This window comes from Uranotaenia lowii, chromosome 2, assembly GCF_029784155.1.
Source record: "Uranotaenia lowii strain MFRU-FL chromosome 2, ASM2978415v1, whole genome shotgun sequence".
Classification (NCBI taxonomy): Eukaryota; Metazoa; Arthropoda; class Insecta; order Diptera; family Culicidae; genus Uranotaenia; species Uranotaenia lowii.
The window spans coordinates 215,917,510-215,935,421 of NC_073692.1; the positions used below are offsets into that span (position 1 = coordinate 215,917,510).

Here is a 17,912-nt window from a genome sequence, read left to right on the forward strand (position 1 = left end):
ATACAATAAGGATTGTGAAAAACTCTAAAAGGGAAATCAGAATTTCGGAGCTCTGTATCTTGACTACCACTGGAAAACAAATTTGGGGTTTTTTAGCTGTCGAAAATGTCGTGCACAATTCGGTAACAAATAATTGAGTATTTAAACTCACAGCATACAAGTTATTCTTCTAAGTGTAACACACTCGCAGAAAGCGAAATACAAGATAGGTAACACTAGACCACTGCAATAAATGACTTTTTGCTCTCAGATGCTTTTTCGATGTCTTGTGGGTCACCTAGCATATTCTTCTTCTTCTAACACAAACATGGCCGAAACATGTATGCATCCTGGAAAATGAAAAACTTGCGATCCTCATTTTTCTTTTCAACATAGTATCTGATACTTAGAACATGCATTGCAGATACTACTACGGCCAAGCCAACCATGTCATGAAAACGCAAAAGATACAAGAACAAGGAGGAGATAAAGCGATGATTATATAGAGTTAGTTAATAAAATGATTATGTTTAAAATGTACAGTTTAAATCAGAAATAAAAACAAAAAAAATGGATTGATCTCACCAGAAACTTCTTGGGTTGACGCTTATCAAGAAAGGCCTGTGATGATGATTTCTTCCATCATATTATTAATTTTGTATATCGTATTTGAGTACATCGCTAAAGTCATCGTTACCGGAAATGTACTTTCCCTTGAGCTTTTTGTACGATTCATCGGTCGTTATGTGTAGCCGCTCGATGCTCTAGTTACAAGCTTCTTCGTCATTTCCAATCAACTCTGGCATCGGCTCCAGCTGTCGCAGCGGCCACTAGACATTATCCACCAATTTTGGCAATAAATAAGGCTTGTACACCTCAAAACATCAACCAAATAAGAAATCAATACGAAGCAAATTCAAAGCATCAAACTTCTGAACAATTTCTTCAACACACACAAAAAAAAAACAATTTATTAAGAAATATTTTTTTCCATGGGTTAAAATTAGCAGCAAAAAAATCACAGCAGCCTGGGATTGACAGGACATTCAGAATAAACAAAATTGATGCTCTCTCTTTCAACATCAATAACGGCGCCGGTCACGTCCTAGTAGTCAATGGATAGAAGGAAAATGAAGAAAAGAATTGAAAGATTCATAACTCATGCTTTAGGACCGAGGACACCTGCATCCTAGCAAAACAATTTTGTTTTGGAAATGGGGGGGTAAGATTCTATTAGGAGACACTTTTGACTAGTGCGATCCAATATTATACATAAATTTGGTCTTCCTGTATTATTGAGATTATTATTTCTATTCTAACAGATATGGAAGTAAGATATACGAATACAACAACTTGTATCATTGGACCATTATTACATAAATGTAGAAAAATTTTAACTTTGAATTCTGCCTAAATTTATAATGTGAGCACTCACAAACCGAAACATTTAAAAGAGGAATGAAAAATTAATTCATTCCCGATAAAATAAAGAATGTAACACGATTTCATCGGAGGATGTTTGAGCTTTTCTGATATAACATTTAGAAATTATTGCTGTTGAAATCATTAATAGTTTTGCGCACGCAAACACCATTTCTTCAAAATCATTAGCATTCACATCATTCAACTTAAAAAAAAATTCACCTTTTTCTTAGTGAGAATTATACTTTGACAATGTATCTCGACAATTTAACATTAATATATTTATGTGTTATTTTAAAAAAAGTTATGATTAAGTACAATACATTCCAAGTCATAAATTAGTAAAAAAAAATCTTAATCCTAAAAAATATAAATTTTTAAAAAGCATTAATTGGGCCTACGATTGACTTTTCTGATTGTCTTTTGTGTGAGAGATTGCTTCAGATGGTTTTTTCATATTAAAATCTGATACTTATCTTTCTATCGGGATTTATGGTGAGACACATTTCGAATATTAGCAGAAATGCGAATACTTTTTGAACATCAAATTTTCCCGTTTTACCGTCGATGATTTTTCTTGCTTTGAATCACATTCCTTGCTTTTCCCATTCCCACCATCGCAGTCTTCAAAACTTCACGGCACAAATTAAACTTTTTAATTGATGGATTGAGAATCTTTAAAATTTTCCTGCCAAAAACAAAAACACAACCGTCATCGACGGCCACAGCCTACCCCGATCTCATTCGTTCTTGATGTCTTTTGGGTCACCTAGCATCATTATAAAATTTGGGATGATGTTGTTGATTCCCGAATAAGCGTAATGCGATTCAATTTTGTATGGAAATTTGTATGGAAGAAGAAATTTTTGCACATTCACGAAAAAAGTTAAAACCATTGCAAAATTAAAAATATCTGAAATAAATGAATATTATTTCAAAAATAGCAGGTTTTGCTGACTAGAGCTTTCACAAATATCAAGAAATGTTTTGTGTCAAAGTTAATAAAGCCAACAAATTCATTGGCTAAACAGTTTTTTGTGAATTTTTATTTTCATACTACGGTTCGCTACGGTACGCTTTAAAATGACCAGTCGAAAACGCTAAAATTTGTGTGCGATATATTAAGGGCGTTTTGATATGCACACAAAAATAGTTATGTTTGTGTAAGATTTTTCCTTTTGTGTATTTGGCCGTTAGTTTCACGATAATCCGTAAATAGCGCTGCGGAACAAGCGCCAAAATCAGCCTTGAGCGAACAGTCTGGGTTCTGGTGTCTGCGCCTAATGGCAGCCCTACAGCAGGGTTGCATGCTTATTATTTCAAAAGGTATCAGACTGTGCCTCTTTGTATGTAGTCTCTAAAGGGAGGGTTATTGAATAATCATAGAAATATTTATCGTAGCCAAATACCTCCATGTCAAGGAGTATGCCATGATTTGTTGGCAACGATCACGTTTTTTTCTCTTCGCCAGTGAAACTTTAGAATTTTTGTATTCAAGTGATTGCTTTAAAACGTTCAAGCAATCTAACTACTAAATTTGCGAATGTGTTATTGAATGATACGGTGTGATAGTCTAATACACACAGTTACTTTTGCGACGAAATTAAGTATTTGAACGAGACGTTTAGAGCTGAAATCTTCCAATGGTGACATGAAAAGTGAAATATTTCATCAACTATTTATCAAGAACCGGAGCTTATTTGGTAAGTCCGTTCTATGAAAATATTTTGCAAAAAATTATATCTGGAAATTGTTAAAATTTTTAAAAAATTTTAAAATTCTCGATGGCCGAGAATCGATGGCTCAAAAAGCGAATGTACGTCCAGAATTTTTCGGCTTTTCAATTTTTTAATCAAAATAATTATAATTAGGTACTGCTATGTGGGCTAAGTGCCCATGAGTGTAAGTTCAGAGTGCTGCGATTAAAAGAAAATCTTCGATCCTGTGGCAAACTCAGTTTTCTGGCACGTGCAATGAAGAGTTATATTCAAGAAAAAAACCTTCTAAATAAGTGAGGGCTTTTATTTTCCAGAGTTTATTTTTGAAAATTAAATTTTGTCTAATCATACCTTACAATCCCTTTGTTAAATGGATTTAAAAAACTACAAATCGTATAAAACTGTTCCTCTGCTCACTAAACAAATCATAGAAACATAGATCCTACCTCAAATATCCTCCCCTAAAAAAATTTTAATATACCTGTATGAACATTTTTCAAAATATGAAAAAAAAATGGAAGGAACGATGAGCATCAAAACTAAGGCTATGATCATTTAGAATCCGGACAGTTACAAACGTGTGTATTTTAAAAACTATTCATTTGATCGAAAACCTTTCTATGGAGAAAATGAAGGCGTTAATATGACATTTAATGTAAAAATATTTAAAAAAAAAATTTATCAATGATTTCAAGAAATACTCTAACTTTTTCAAAAAATCTCTTTTTTATCTTTGCATACTTTTTTCAGTCATGTATTGATTTATTTTTTCACCACAGAAGCAAAACATTTGCAAAATCATGATATTTTACACAAACTCACCTGGAAAAAGCAATTGGAATCTGGTTGGAACCTTTTCATGAGTAGGCATGTTCTCTGAAATCCGGTTTTACCATAAATTTTTTTGTCCATCAGAACACATCTGTCATATTGCGTAAAAACCGAATGCACAGTTTGCGATCTTTGGAACTGATCATTATTAATTATTAACTTGTGTCTACTAGTCAGGCAACACTTTTTGCCTACCGGAAATGGATTTTTTGCATTATTTAAGGAGTCTGCATTCAGTTATCCTCAATAACCATAGACTTTTTAAGATCAAGGGTTCCACCTCGATGCATGATTTGAACTTCGTGTGGATTCTAGAGTGTCTTTTTATACTTCTTAACCATTTGATCCGAAAAAAAATCAGAAAAAATCAACAGTTTGAGCTTTCAAGTCAACAATGAAGAATTTTCGAGGCGCAAACTGCGTACAAGGAGCAAATTTGTGCAAAACTATTTTACCATGTCTTTTTGCATCGTAAATATCTCAAACACACGTTAACTTAAAAAGCTATCAAAAATAGGCAAAATGGTCCTTTTCATAACCAACGCAATGCTTCTAATGTTTTGCATATCCGAACTCTATTAACGTAGCTATCACCGAAATAAAGTGCCCGGATACTAAATGATCATAGCCTTAGCTTGTATACAAACACCCTTAAATGCCAAATTTGGTTCCAATTGCTTTTTTTTTCTCGAAATATGCATCAAATTGTATGAAAATACCCCTCCCCCATTTTACTTTTCACGGAAAAGGTAGGTGCTCTCTACCGTCAACAGTTTTTATAAACTTCTTCGGTCATAACCAAATAAAGAAAAAAAAAAAAAAAAAAAAAAAAAAAAATAATCATTCTACCATGCCAAATTCGTTCCGTTTGTTTTAACAGTTCCTCAGTAACGCAAAAACGTGTGACCGAAAGAAAATTTGGAAAATAAAATTTTTAATTTCGATGCCAAATGACTGAAAAATGCATAAAACGTTGAAATCTGGTCTTATCTGAAAAAATATTTGGTCAAAAATCGACTTTCTAGGACTTGGTCAGTTTTTCAAAAAATGACCAGTTCAACGGATAAATAAAGCATAAGTATGCTTTATGTTGGTTGAAGCAATTAGTGTTGAGGATCGAAAATATGAAATAAAGGCGTTTTCTAGTATTCCAAAGATTTGAATAAGAATTTTCAGAAATTTAATATGACATAAGAGCTATTACATTTTCGATCACGTTGCTTCAACGAGTACATTCGTTTTTCACCAAAAAAATGCGTTCAAAAAAGAACGAAATCGCTGCTTCATGCTTAACTTGCTTTAAATTTTGGCCAGCTGCCATTATCATGAAATTTTCACAACATCTAGTTTAACAACCCAACTAACACTTCACAAAATTATAGCTTTGCTTTGAATTTAAAAAAAAAAAAAAAAAGATAAAGCTGTTCCCATGAATAAGGGAAATTTGAGATTGCTTCACAAAATTTGTTGTATTTTTACAATTTACATTGAAAATATTTAAAATTTTCTAAAAAGATTTAAAAAATTTTGATTTAGAACCTGGCTGAGTTTCATCAAAATTGATTGACACGATCAAAAATGACACCGGTTTGAAAATGAGCTTCATTTTTGTCAAACAGGCTATTTCATTCGTTCTTGGAATGAAATGACCCCATGAAAAAGTCCTTCGCAAGGACCTGACTCCAACAAAATTTGTTGGAAAACTATCCCGAAATGATGAATATGGGTCTAAATAGACCCGGAAAATCAATATTGAGATTTAATCTGGATGTTGCGGGTACCCCTGGTATTGGGCAACCTTAGTGGCGTGAGTACCGATCGACCCCTGGATAAATTGAAAATTGTTTAGAAGTGAGAGAAACGTCAAATTGAGGCGAATGATTTGCATTTTTTAGAGCTTATTTGGTAGAATCGTCGTTGAGAAGCATTTCGATACGTGAGGGAAAATACTACTGGTGAAAGTTGATCTAAGGATCTAGTATTAAGCATCGGTAAGCAGGCGATTATAAGTTAGTATTCAGTCGGTTAAAAACTATAACCACATACATTTTTCTGCAGTTCCTTAGTCCGGATAGTGGCTCGTTGTCTATCTAGCACATCCTTTCAGTACACACATCCACATACTGCTTTAGTCAGAGTTTGCGAGTATACCGTAAGTAATTTTGGAAATAGTCCTGAATCGGTATTGAAACAATTATTTTGTTCAACAGCGTTCGATAGCTGAGTGAAAGAAACCGTCAGAACTGCCCATAAAGTGTCAGCGAGAAAACAAATTGCAAGTAGCAACTCCAATGATCTAAAGAACAAATTATAATAAGTTAAATAAAATAACAGCTTAAAAGCATCAGCTAACAAAATTGGTTTTCCTGAGGGCGTTCCGAACAATCTTTTAAGAATTTTCTACATTATGGAAGGCTCCACGAATGGACGGAATTCGCAACTTGCTAAGCAGTATAATTGAGTAATGTGTAACCTCTCGGACTCAGTCGATAATTTAGTCGGATGCGATAACTGCGAGGCATGGGCGCATTATCAATGCGCTGGAGTAACCGACTCTATTTCCGAGATCGACCGATCGTGGCATTGCCCGAAGTGTAGAAGAGGTTCAGCTTTGGTCAACGAAATACCAAACCCCCGATCAGAGAGATCGGCTGGTTCCCGACCAAGCAGACGTTCGGGGAGTCACCTGCGCATGCTTGAAGAGCAACGGTTGCTTCGGCTGAAAGCCCTCGAAGAAGAAACGGAAATACAACAAAAAAGAGCTGAAAAGAAACTGGAGATCGAGGAACAGTATATAAGAGAGAAGTACACTTCCTTATCGGATACTTCTAGCATTGGTTCCACTAGACGAAGTATAAGTAGTAGATCGAGTGTGCAAATAGTCGAGAACTGGTTGGCTTGCCCCACCACGGCATCCACTGGAGGCTTGTTGTCGTCCGTGCCGGTTACTGGACCTTATGAACAAGCCGCAGTTGAGAAAAGACTCGGTTTCGCCTTGAGACACGAAAACAACAGTCCACTTCAAACCGGTATCACACCCACTTTCGCTTCCACACCGCAAACTGCTTCTATATTTCCAATGATTAGCACCAACAGTTTGATCGCCTCAATTTCGAGTATTGCCTCGACGACGATGACGAAGTGCGATTCGGCGAATTCGGTTGGTCACCTAACGTTGACGCAGAGTAATGCTGGGTATCGAATAGCTACTTCTGTGTGCCAACCGTCGAAAACGCAATTTCCAGACGCTACAAGGGTTCCAACTTCTTTGAACGTTTTGAGTCAACCATTACAAACCGGTTTTGATGCACATTTTATTCCAACAACCAAATACACTGGAGCCATACCCAAAACGGTCGCTCAAATGACTTTCGGCACAAATGCAGAAATAGGAAAGATTCATCGTCCCAAATTAACTATCGCAGAAACTTTCGGTCGTGTCAAGTTTCCTTCCAATCCACATCGGCGGTCAGCACCGTGCCGAGTGGATTTTGAACCAAAAACGATAGGTTCGATTGTAACGAATGTCAGAAGCGCTTTTCCCGTTTCTCAAAAAAGCAGTTTGATTTCTTCTTCGGTGAGTGAGTTAGCTTCGAATCTGAAAAATGTACAGCTAATGTCGAACAAGCCGACTCCTGAACAAAGAAACGAAATAGGTATCCAAAATTATAATCGTTCTTCAGCGAACTGTAACACATGTTCGAAATCAGTTCCTAGTGGCGAAATGATACCTGCATCGACGAGCTATACAAAATGTTCAGGATTAGGATCAAGCGTCAGTATTGCGGATGGAAATTCGGTTTTCAGTAGCTGCAGAACATTATTGGCATCTCCGGCGTATAATGAATCAACAGCCGAAAGAAGAAAGTATAGAGAGAATTTTTGTGAACAACAATTCTCAGCCGACATGAATGCCTTAGGTCCAGTCAACATAACAAGTACTTCGTCAAAGCCAAATTCACCATTAGTTCAATATGAGGACCACGATAATCAGGACGTCTTAATGCTACCAGTGAGCGAGAACCTCCCAGACAACCATTTGGTGGGTATTTCGAATTTGCAACGCAAATATACGTGTAAATATACGTGTAAACATATCGTATATAATGTAGCAAAACCAGTATATACGTATCATTTTGGAGGTCATATAGGTACATTAGCAAACATATTCTTGATTTGGATTGTATTAAATTACGATTTGCACGACTTGTCATGCGCATCATCACGACTACCCTGATTCTTTTTGGAATATACTATGACAATTTACATCATCATATAGATGATTGAGGTTGTAATATACGACATTTTTCGTAACAATATGGAAAGTTTGACGACTTATTTGGTCGTCTTTTGCGACTTGAGTGCAGGGATCTCATTTTCCGTCAGTTGAATAAAAAAAAAGATTATTTTAAAGAAATGCGTTTTTTGCTGTCAAATTCAAATTTCTTTTTAAACTAGCATAAAATAAAAAATAAAATAAATTCAATTCTATATCCTACAATTCAATTTCAATGTTCAAGAAGTTATTGTAGTACCTGGACTTGATCCCTTGACCATACGATCGGCAGCTCATGATGGTTCCTCAACGCTATCTGGATTATATAAATTCAAGGGGATTTGCTTCAAAGGCATTAAACCAAAAGCAAATCGTACATTTCTATAACTAAAATCTTTTAAATCGTAGAACACGTCATCGATGATCTAAAAATAGACCAACATTTTGAAGCCTCCTTTAATACGATTCCAATCATCGATGTCTCATTATCATAAACGATTTTATTGAACTTATTTGTATTCTTTTACGATTGCCAACAAATACGTTTTACGAAAATCAGACATGCGAATTAATTTGCAAAGGTATTCGATTGCATGCACATTGGTACGAATCAATGCAGTTATATACATTTTTAATTTCGAATTATTTTATGCATAGCACGACAAAATCTCTCAGTCACGGCTGATCACCGTATATCGGTCGTTTCACGGATTTTTTGCGAATTGTCGTACACAAAGGTCGAGTTCATATGTACATAAATACGAGTCTCTATTCATGTCGTAAAAAAATCATGCAATGCATTTAAATACGATAAAGAATATGCATGGACCGCACATTGTAGGTGCAGATATACGAAAAAGAGTATAAATAACATTCTCTACGATGTAATCTGTAAAATAAAATACGACTTCTGGTTGTCTGGGCTTCTATCACAAAACTCCAACTTAGGCCCCACCAAAGCTCAGTTAGCGGCGCGTCAATATGTGGCTCGAGATCTCGAGATTTTTTATGGAGACCCTCTAGAGTGGCCTCTTTTCTACAGTATGTTTTGTCAGAGCACCGAAACTTGCGGTTTGTCAAACTCGGAAAATTTAGCGAGATTACAAAGGTGTCTGAAGGGTAAAGCCTTAGATGCGGTCCGAAGTTCACTGTTGGTTCCCGAGACAGTACCCGAAGTAATAGCCACATTGAAAATGTTATTTGGTAAACCAGAAATCCTCGTACATTCGCTATTACAAAAATTGAGGGACACGCCTGGTCCCAAACAAGAAAACTTACAATCCATAATCAGTTTTGGATTGATGGTACGAAACGTTGTAAACCACATGATTGCTGCTGAACTCACAAATTATCTAACAAATCCTTCGATGCTTAAAGAACTGATTGATAAATTGCCCCCCCAAATGCAAGTGGAGTGGGGTTGGTTCAAACGGCAAAGAATGGATGTCAATTTAGAAACATTCAAGGATTTCATGAGCGATTATGTCGAAGTTACATCAGATGTTGCGTTCCCACTGCCACTTGGAAAAATCAAGAATTATAAAGATCCTCGTGAGAAACAAAAGCTATTTTTACATGCCGAAAGCAGGGACGAAGAACCGCAAGAAGAAGCTGCGGAAAATATTTCCGGTCCCAAAAACAATAAAGAAAAAACCTGCGTATATTGTAAACATCCTGCTCATGAAATCGCATTTTGCATTAAATTTAAGGAGCTGGGAATAGATGAAAAATGGAACGTAGTAAAGAACAAATATCTTTGTAGAATTTGTTTAATCCCCCATAGAAAATGGCCATGCAGATCAGTCAAAGGATGTGAATTTGAAGGCTGTCGAGTGCGTCACCACACCCTGCTGCATCCCCACAATTCTGCAGAAAATGTTTCACAACCTAGCGCTTCAGCGAACACCACGTTTGTATCGCATCACAACTTACACGCTCTTACATCCACATCGTTGTTCCGATACCTGCCTGTTATAATTAAAGGAGAAGAAAAAGAAATTAAAACGGTCGCATTTTTAGATGACGGCTCATCTTCTTCACTGCTTGATGCCGAAATTGCCGAAGCCATTGGTTTAGACGGAATCCAAGACTCGTTTTCCCTAACCTGGACGAGTAACATATCCAGAGAGGAGAAAAACTCGAAACGCGTGGCGATCGAGCTTCGAAGTACCAACGGTGAAAAAGGTTTCAAATTGGGGAATGTACGCACTGTTAACCAATTGAAATTACCACTCCAATCTTTGGACTATGACGAGATGCAGAAACATTACCCACACCTTAGAGGCCTACCAGTAGAGAGTTACTCCAATGTTTCTCCAGGGATTATCATCGGAATAGAGCATGTTCATCTGTTAACCCAATTGAAAATCCGAGAAGGGCGACAAGGTGAGCCAGTAGCAGTTAAGACTCGAATCGGTTGGTGTGTGTTCGGCAAACAATCATCGTTCTATAACGAGACACACCAACTCCATGTTCATTCAGACGAGTATATGGATAATGTGAGTCTTCATCAACAAATGAGCAAATTCTATGGCATAGAAGAAGCTAGTACAAACAACGTACACCAATCAGAAGCAGACAAGTTAGCAGTAGAAATTTTAAATAAAACCACGCAACGCCTTAAGGACCGTTTTGAAACAGGTTTACCATGGAGATTTAATCTACCGGACTTCCCGAATAGTTTTGAAATGGCGAGGAGTAGGATGGTCTCAGAATTGAATAAAACCGACCCCCGGCGAGTTTGGTATTTGCCTCTCGGGGTTGTACAAAATCCAAAATAACCTGGAAAAGTAAGGCTTATTTGGGACGCGGCAGCTCGAGTGAACAAAATCTCTTTTAACGATATGCTACTGACAGGACCTGATCTCTTGACTTCGTTGCCTTCTATCCTGCTGAGGTTTCGGCAGAAAAATATCGCTGTGTGTGGAGACATCAAAGAGATGTTCCACCAAATTCGCATCCGTGCTCAAGATAGTCAGTCACAACGTTTCTTGTATCGTTCGAACCCCAAAGACCAGCCCCAAGTATATGTCATGGATGTGGTAACCTTCGGAGCGACCTGCTCCCCATTTATTTCTCAGTTTATAAAGAATTAAAACGCCACTGACCATGCCGAAGATTATCCAGAGGCAGCCGCAGCAATAATCAAGGATCATTACATGGATGATTATTTGCAAAGCGTTGACACAATTGAAGAAGCAGTAGCTCGAGTCCTAGATGTAAAGTATGTGCACGCAAGAGGAGGCTTCGAAATTCGAAATTTTCTTTCCAACTCACCGGAAGTCCTGACACAAATCGGTGAACCCAGATTACCTGAAAAGAAATCCTTAAATCTGGAACCAGGCATCGAAGAGTCTGATAGAGCCGAGCGGATACTTGGAATGATGTGGTTACCTGCGTCCGATCACCTAACGTTCAGCACTAGTTTACATGATGAAATCTCGAAGTTCGTGGGAGGAGAGCTCAAACCTACCAAGCGTCAGGTACTACGGACAATTATGAGCATTTTCGATCCCCTTGGGCTCATAGCTCATTATGTAGTCCATGGAAAGATTCTGATGCAGAAGATGTGGAAGCACGGGTCAGACTGGGATGAACGAATTCCGGATGAGCTGTTTGAAAAATGGAACCGCTGGTGTGAACTTTTGAAAAATTTGGATGTCGTGCGAGTTCCTCGTTGCTTTTTCAGTGGAATGGTGAGTAACGAGTTTGAAAATCTCCAGTTACATATGTTTGTGGATGCCAGTGAAGCAGCGTATGCGTGCGTTGCTTATTTGAGGGTTCTGCATCACGATGTTCCTCGATGCGCATTTGTGGCGGCGAAAACCAAAGTTGCTCCCTTACGCCCTCTATCCATACCGCGCCTTGAACTCCAGGCTGCCCTTAAAGGCAGCAGAGAAATGAATAACATTTGTTCGTCTTTGGATCTCCATATAAAACAACGCTTTCTATGGACCGATTCACAAACCGTCCTTGCTTGGCTCCGTTCAGATAGCAGAAAATATCACCAGTTTGTTAGCTACAGAGTAGGAGAAATTTTAAGCACGACGACTATTAGTGAATGGCGTTATATTCCTTCGAAACTAAATGTTGCTGATAAGGCCACGAAATGGGACAGCGGCCCTGATTTCTCTCCGAACAACACCTGGTTTACAGGGCCTCAGTTTCTACTTGACCCAGAGTCAGAATGGCCACAAGATAAAAAAGTTAGTAATACCATCCAGGATGTGAGAATTCATTTTCTGCACCATTTTGAAGCGCCAACTTATTTCATCATTGATCCTTGTCGATTTTCTCTCTGGAGCCGCTTATTGAGAAGCACAACCTATGTTATAAGAGCAAGCAATAAATTCCGAAAGTCAGGCAAATCCGGAATCCTTACATCGGAAGAATTCCTAACAGCTGAGAACGTGCTTTGGCGACAAGTACAGGCCGAAAGTTTTCCAGCAGAATATGCGTCATTGAAATCGAATCAAAATTGCGTTGGTAAACACAGCGAACTGTACAAACTTTCTCCGTTTTTGGATGACTACGGTGTAATGAGAATTGATAGCAGAATTAGAGAAGCCCCCACAGCTCCGTACAATACTAAATTTCCAATAGTACTACCAAAAACTCATCGAATTACCTTTTTATTGGTAGACAGTTTCCACCGCCGTTTTGTTCACGGAAATGCTGAAACTATTCTGAACGAAATGCGTCAACAATTTCATGTAACTAGTCTTCGATCAGTCATTAAGAAAGTTGCGAAAAATTGCCTTCTTTGTCGAATTAAAGGTGCTTTGCCAAGACCGCCTAGGATGGCTCCTCTGCCAATGGTCCGCTTGACTCCTTATATCCAACCCTTTACCCATACCGGCATCGATTATTTTGGCCCAATTTTAGTTAAACAAAATCGTAGTCTCGTTAAACGTTGGGGAGTACTGTTCACTTGTTTGACAATAAGGGCCGTTCACATCGAAGTCGCTCACAGCCTTTCATCAAACGCATGTATTCTAGCTATAAGGCGATTCATAGCGCGAAGAGGATCACCCACTTCGTTTTACTCTGATCAGGGCACGAACTTTCGCGGGGCGAAAAACATATTGCTTGAACAAATTCAAAACATCCAAACCGATTGCGCAGCTACGTTCACAAACTCCAATACACGCTGGATTTTGAATCCTCCAGCTACTCCACACATGGGAGGTGCGTGGGAGCGCATGGTCAGATCCATTAAAAGGGCCATGGAAGGAATTGCTGATTACTGTCGAAACCCGTGTGATGAAGTTTTAGAGACTGTTGTTCTCGAAGTAGAAGCCATAGTCAACTCAAGACCCCTGACTTACATTCCGATCAGCTCAGAGACAGATGAGGCAATTACTCCGAATCATTTCCTGCTTTATGGAGACAAGGGAATTACCCAGCCTATGAGCGAAACGAAAACAGAAGGAAATGTTCCTAGGGATAGTTGGCAGCTGGCAAGTAAACTTGCAGATGTTTTTTGGAGCAGATGGATCCATGAATATCTACCAACCCTGACCAGACGAACAAAATGGTGCGAACCAATTAAACCTCTCGAACCAGGTGATGTCGTTATATTGGTGGATGAAAAAAGGCGGAATGGGTGGACAAAAGGGTTAGTTCTGGAAGTTATCAAAGGGATAGACAACCAAGTGCGGCGGGCGAAGATAAAGACATCAATGGGAATTACTGAAAAATCAGTTGTAAACTTGGCGTTGTTAGACATCAGATCCGCTTCGCAGAACGAGAAGTATCCAGCATCGCCGACACTACACGAAGAGGGGGATGTTGCGGGTACCCCTGGTATTGGGCAACCTTAGTGGCGTGAGTACCGATCGACCCCTGGATAAATTGAAAATTGTTTAGAAGTGAGAGAAACGTCAAATTGAGGCGAATGATTTGCATTTTTTAGAGCTTATTTGGTAGAATCGTCGTTGAGAAGCATTTCGATACGTGAGGGAAAATACTACTGGTGAAAGTTGATCTAAGGATCTAGTATTAAGCATCGGTAAGCAGGCGATTATAAGTTAGTATTCAGTCGGTTAAAAACTATAACCACATACATTTTTCTGCAGTTCCTTAGTCCGGATAGTGGCTCGTTGTCCATCTAGCACATCCTTTCAGTACACACATCCACATACTGCTTTAGTCAGAGTTTGCGAGTATACCGTAAGTAATTTTGGAAATAGTCCTGAATCGGTATTGAAACAATTATTTTGTTCAACAGCGTTCGATAGCTGAGTGAAAGAAACCGTCAGAACTGCCCATAAAGTGTCAGCGAGAAAACAAATTGCAAGTAGCAACTCCAATGATCTAAAGAACAAATTATAATAAGTTAAATAAAATTACAGCTTAAAAGCATCAGCTAACAAAATTGGTTTTCCTGAGGGCGTTCCGAACAATCTTTTAAGAATTTTCTACATTATGGAAGGCTCCACGAATGGACGGAATTCGCAACTTGCTAAGCAGTATAATTGAGTAATGTGTAACCTCTCGGACTCAGTCGATAATTTAGTCGGATGCGATAACTGCGAGGCATGGGCGCATTATCAATGCGCTGGAGTAACCGACTCTATTTCCGAGATCGACCGATCGTGGCATTGCCCGAAGTGTAGAAGAGGTTCAGCTTTGGTCAACGAAATACCAAACCCCCGATCAGAGAGATCGGCTGGTTCCCGACCAAGCAGACGTTCGGGGAGTCACCTGCGCATGCTTGAAGAGCAACGGTTGCTTCGGCTGAAAGCCCTCGAAGAAGAAACGGAAATACAACAAAAAAGAGCTGAAAAGAAACTGGAGATCGAGGAACAGTATATAAGAGAGAAGTACACTTCCTTATCGGATACTTCTAGTATTGGTTCCACTAGACGAAGTATAAATAGTAGATCGAGTGTGCAAATAGTCGAGAACTGGTTGGCTTGCCCCACCACGGCATCCACTGGAGGCTTGTTGTCGTCCGTGCCGGTTACTGGACCTTATGAACAAGCCGCAGTTGAAAAAAGACTCGGTTTCGCCTTGAGACACGAAAACAACAGTCCACTTCAAACCGGTATCACACCCACTTTCGCTTCCACACCGCAAACTGCTTCTATATTTCCAATGATTAGCACCAACAGTTTGATCGCCTCAATTTCGAGTATTGCCTCGACGACGATGACGAAGTGCGATTCGGCGAATTCGGTTGGTCACCTAACGTTGACGCAGAGTAATGCTGGGTATCGAATAGCTACTTCTGTGTGCCAACCGTCGAAAACGCAATTTCCAGACGCTACAAGGGTTCCAACTTCTTTGAACATTTTGAGTCAACCATTACAAACCGGTTTTGATGCACATTTTATTCCAACAACCAAATACACTGGAGCCATACCCAAAACGGTCGCTCAAATGACTTTCGGCACAAATGCAGAAATAGGAAAGATTCATCGTCCCAAATTAACTATCGCAGAAACTTTCGGTCGTGTCAAGTTTCCTTCCAATCCACATCGGCGGTCAGCACCGTGCCGAGTGGATTTTGAACCAAAAACGATAGGTTCGATTGTAACGAATGTCAGAAGCGCTTTTCCCGTTTCTCAAAAAAGCAGTTTGATTTCTTCTTCGGTGAGTGAGTTAGCTTCGAATCTGAAAAATGTACAGCTAATGTCGAACAAGCCGACTCCTGAACGAAGAAACGAAATAGGTATCCAAAATTATAATCGTTCTTCAGCGAACTGTAACACATGTTCGAAATCAGTTCCTAGTGGCGAAATGATACCTGCATCGACGAGCTATACAAAATGTTCAGGATTAGGATCAAGCGTCAGTATTGCGGATGGAAATTCGGTTTTCAGTAGCTGCAGAACATTATTGGCATCTCCGGCGTATAATGAATCAACAGCCGAAAGAAGAAAGTATAGAGAGAATTTTTGTGAACAACAATTCTCAGCCGACATGAATGCCTTAGGTCCAGTCAACATAACAAGTACTTCGTCAAAGCCAAATTCACCATTAGTTCAATATGAGGACCACGATAATCAGGACGTCTTAATGCTACCAGTGAGCGAGAACCTCCCAGACAACCATTTGGTGGGTATTTCGAATTTGCAACGCAAATATACGTGTAAATATACGTGTAAACATATCGTATATAATGTAGCAAAACCAGTATAAACGTATCATTTTGGAGGTCATATAGGTACATTAGCAAACATATTCTTGATTTGGATTGTATTAAATTACGATTTGCACGACTTGTCATACGCATCATCACGACTACCCTGATTCTTTTTGGAATATACTATGACAATTTACATCATCATATAGATGATTGAGGTTGTAATATACGACATTTTTCGTAACAATATGGAAAGTTTGACGACTTATTTGGTCGTCTTTTGCGACTTGAGTGCAGGGATCTCATTTTCCGTCAGTTGAATAAAAAAAAGATTATTTTAAAGAAATGCGTTTTTTGCTGTCAAATTCAAATTTCTTTTTAAACTAGCATAAAATAAAAAATAAAATAAATTCAATTCTATATCCTACAATTCAATTTCAATGTTCAAGAAGTTATTGTAGTACCTGGACTTGATCCCTTGACCATACGATCGGCAGCTCATGATGGTTCCTCAACGCTATCTGGATTATATAAATTCAAGGGGATTTGCTTCAAAGGCATTAAACCAAAAGCAAATCGTACATTTCTATAACTAAAATCTTTTAAATCGTAGAACACGTCATCGATGATCTAAAAATAGACCAACATTTTGAAGCCTCCTTTAATACGATTCCAATCATCGATGTCTCATTATCATAAACGATTTTATTGAACTTATTTGTATTCTTTTACGATTGCCAACAAATACGTTTTACGAAAATCAGACATGCGAATTAATTTGCAAAGGTATTCGATTGCATGCACATTGGTACGAATCAATGCAGTTATATACGTTTTTAATTTCGAATTATTTTATGCATAGCACGACAAAATCTCTCAGTCACGGCTGATCACCGTATATCGGTCGTTTCACGGATTTTTTGCGAATTGTCGTACACAAAGGTCGAGTTCACATGTACATAAATACGAGTCTCTATTCATGTCGTAAAAAAATCATGCAATGCATTTAAATACGATAAAGAATATGCATGGACCGCACATTGTAGGTGCAGATATACGAAAAAGAGTATAAATAACATTCTCTACGATGTAATCTGTAAAATAAAATACGACTTCTGGTTGTCTGGGCTTCTATCACAAAACTCCAACTTAGGCCCCACCAAAGCTCAGTTAGCGGCGCGTCAATATGTGGCTCGAGATCTCGAGATTTTTTATGGAGACCCTCTAGAGTGGCCTCTTTTCTACAGTATGTTTTGTCAGAGCACCGAAACTTGCGGTTTGTCAAACTCGGAAAATTTAGCGAGATTACAAAGGTGTCTGAAGGGTAAAGCCTTAGATGCGGTCCGAAGTTCACTGTTGGTTCCCGAGACAGTACCCGAAGTAATAGCCACATTGAAAATGTTATTTGGTAAACCAGAAATCCTCGTACATTCGCTATTACAAAAATTGAGGGACACGCCTGGTCCCAAACAAGAAAACTTACAATCCATAATCAGTTTTGGATTGATGGTACGAAACGTTGTAAACCACATGATTGCTGCTGAACTCACAAATTATCTAACAAATCCTTCGATGCTTAAAGAACTGATTGATAAAT

General features: G+C 38.5%; 1 protein-coding gene across 4 annotated transcripts in view; it reads right to left on the minus strand.

The window, feature by feature from the left end:
• The window catches only part of LOC129744793 (uncharacterized), a 158,177-nt gene that overhangs the window by 79,067 nt on the left and 61,198 nt on the right, over positions 1-17,912 (minus strand). The gene's annotated exons all lie outside the window — the stretch shown is intronic.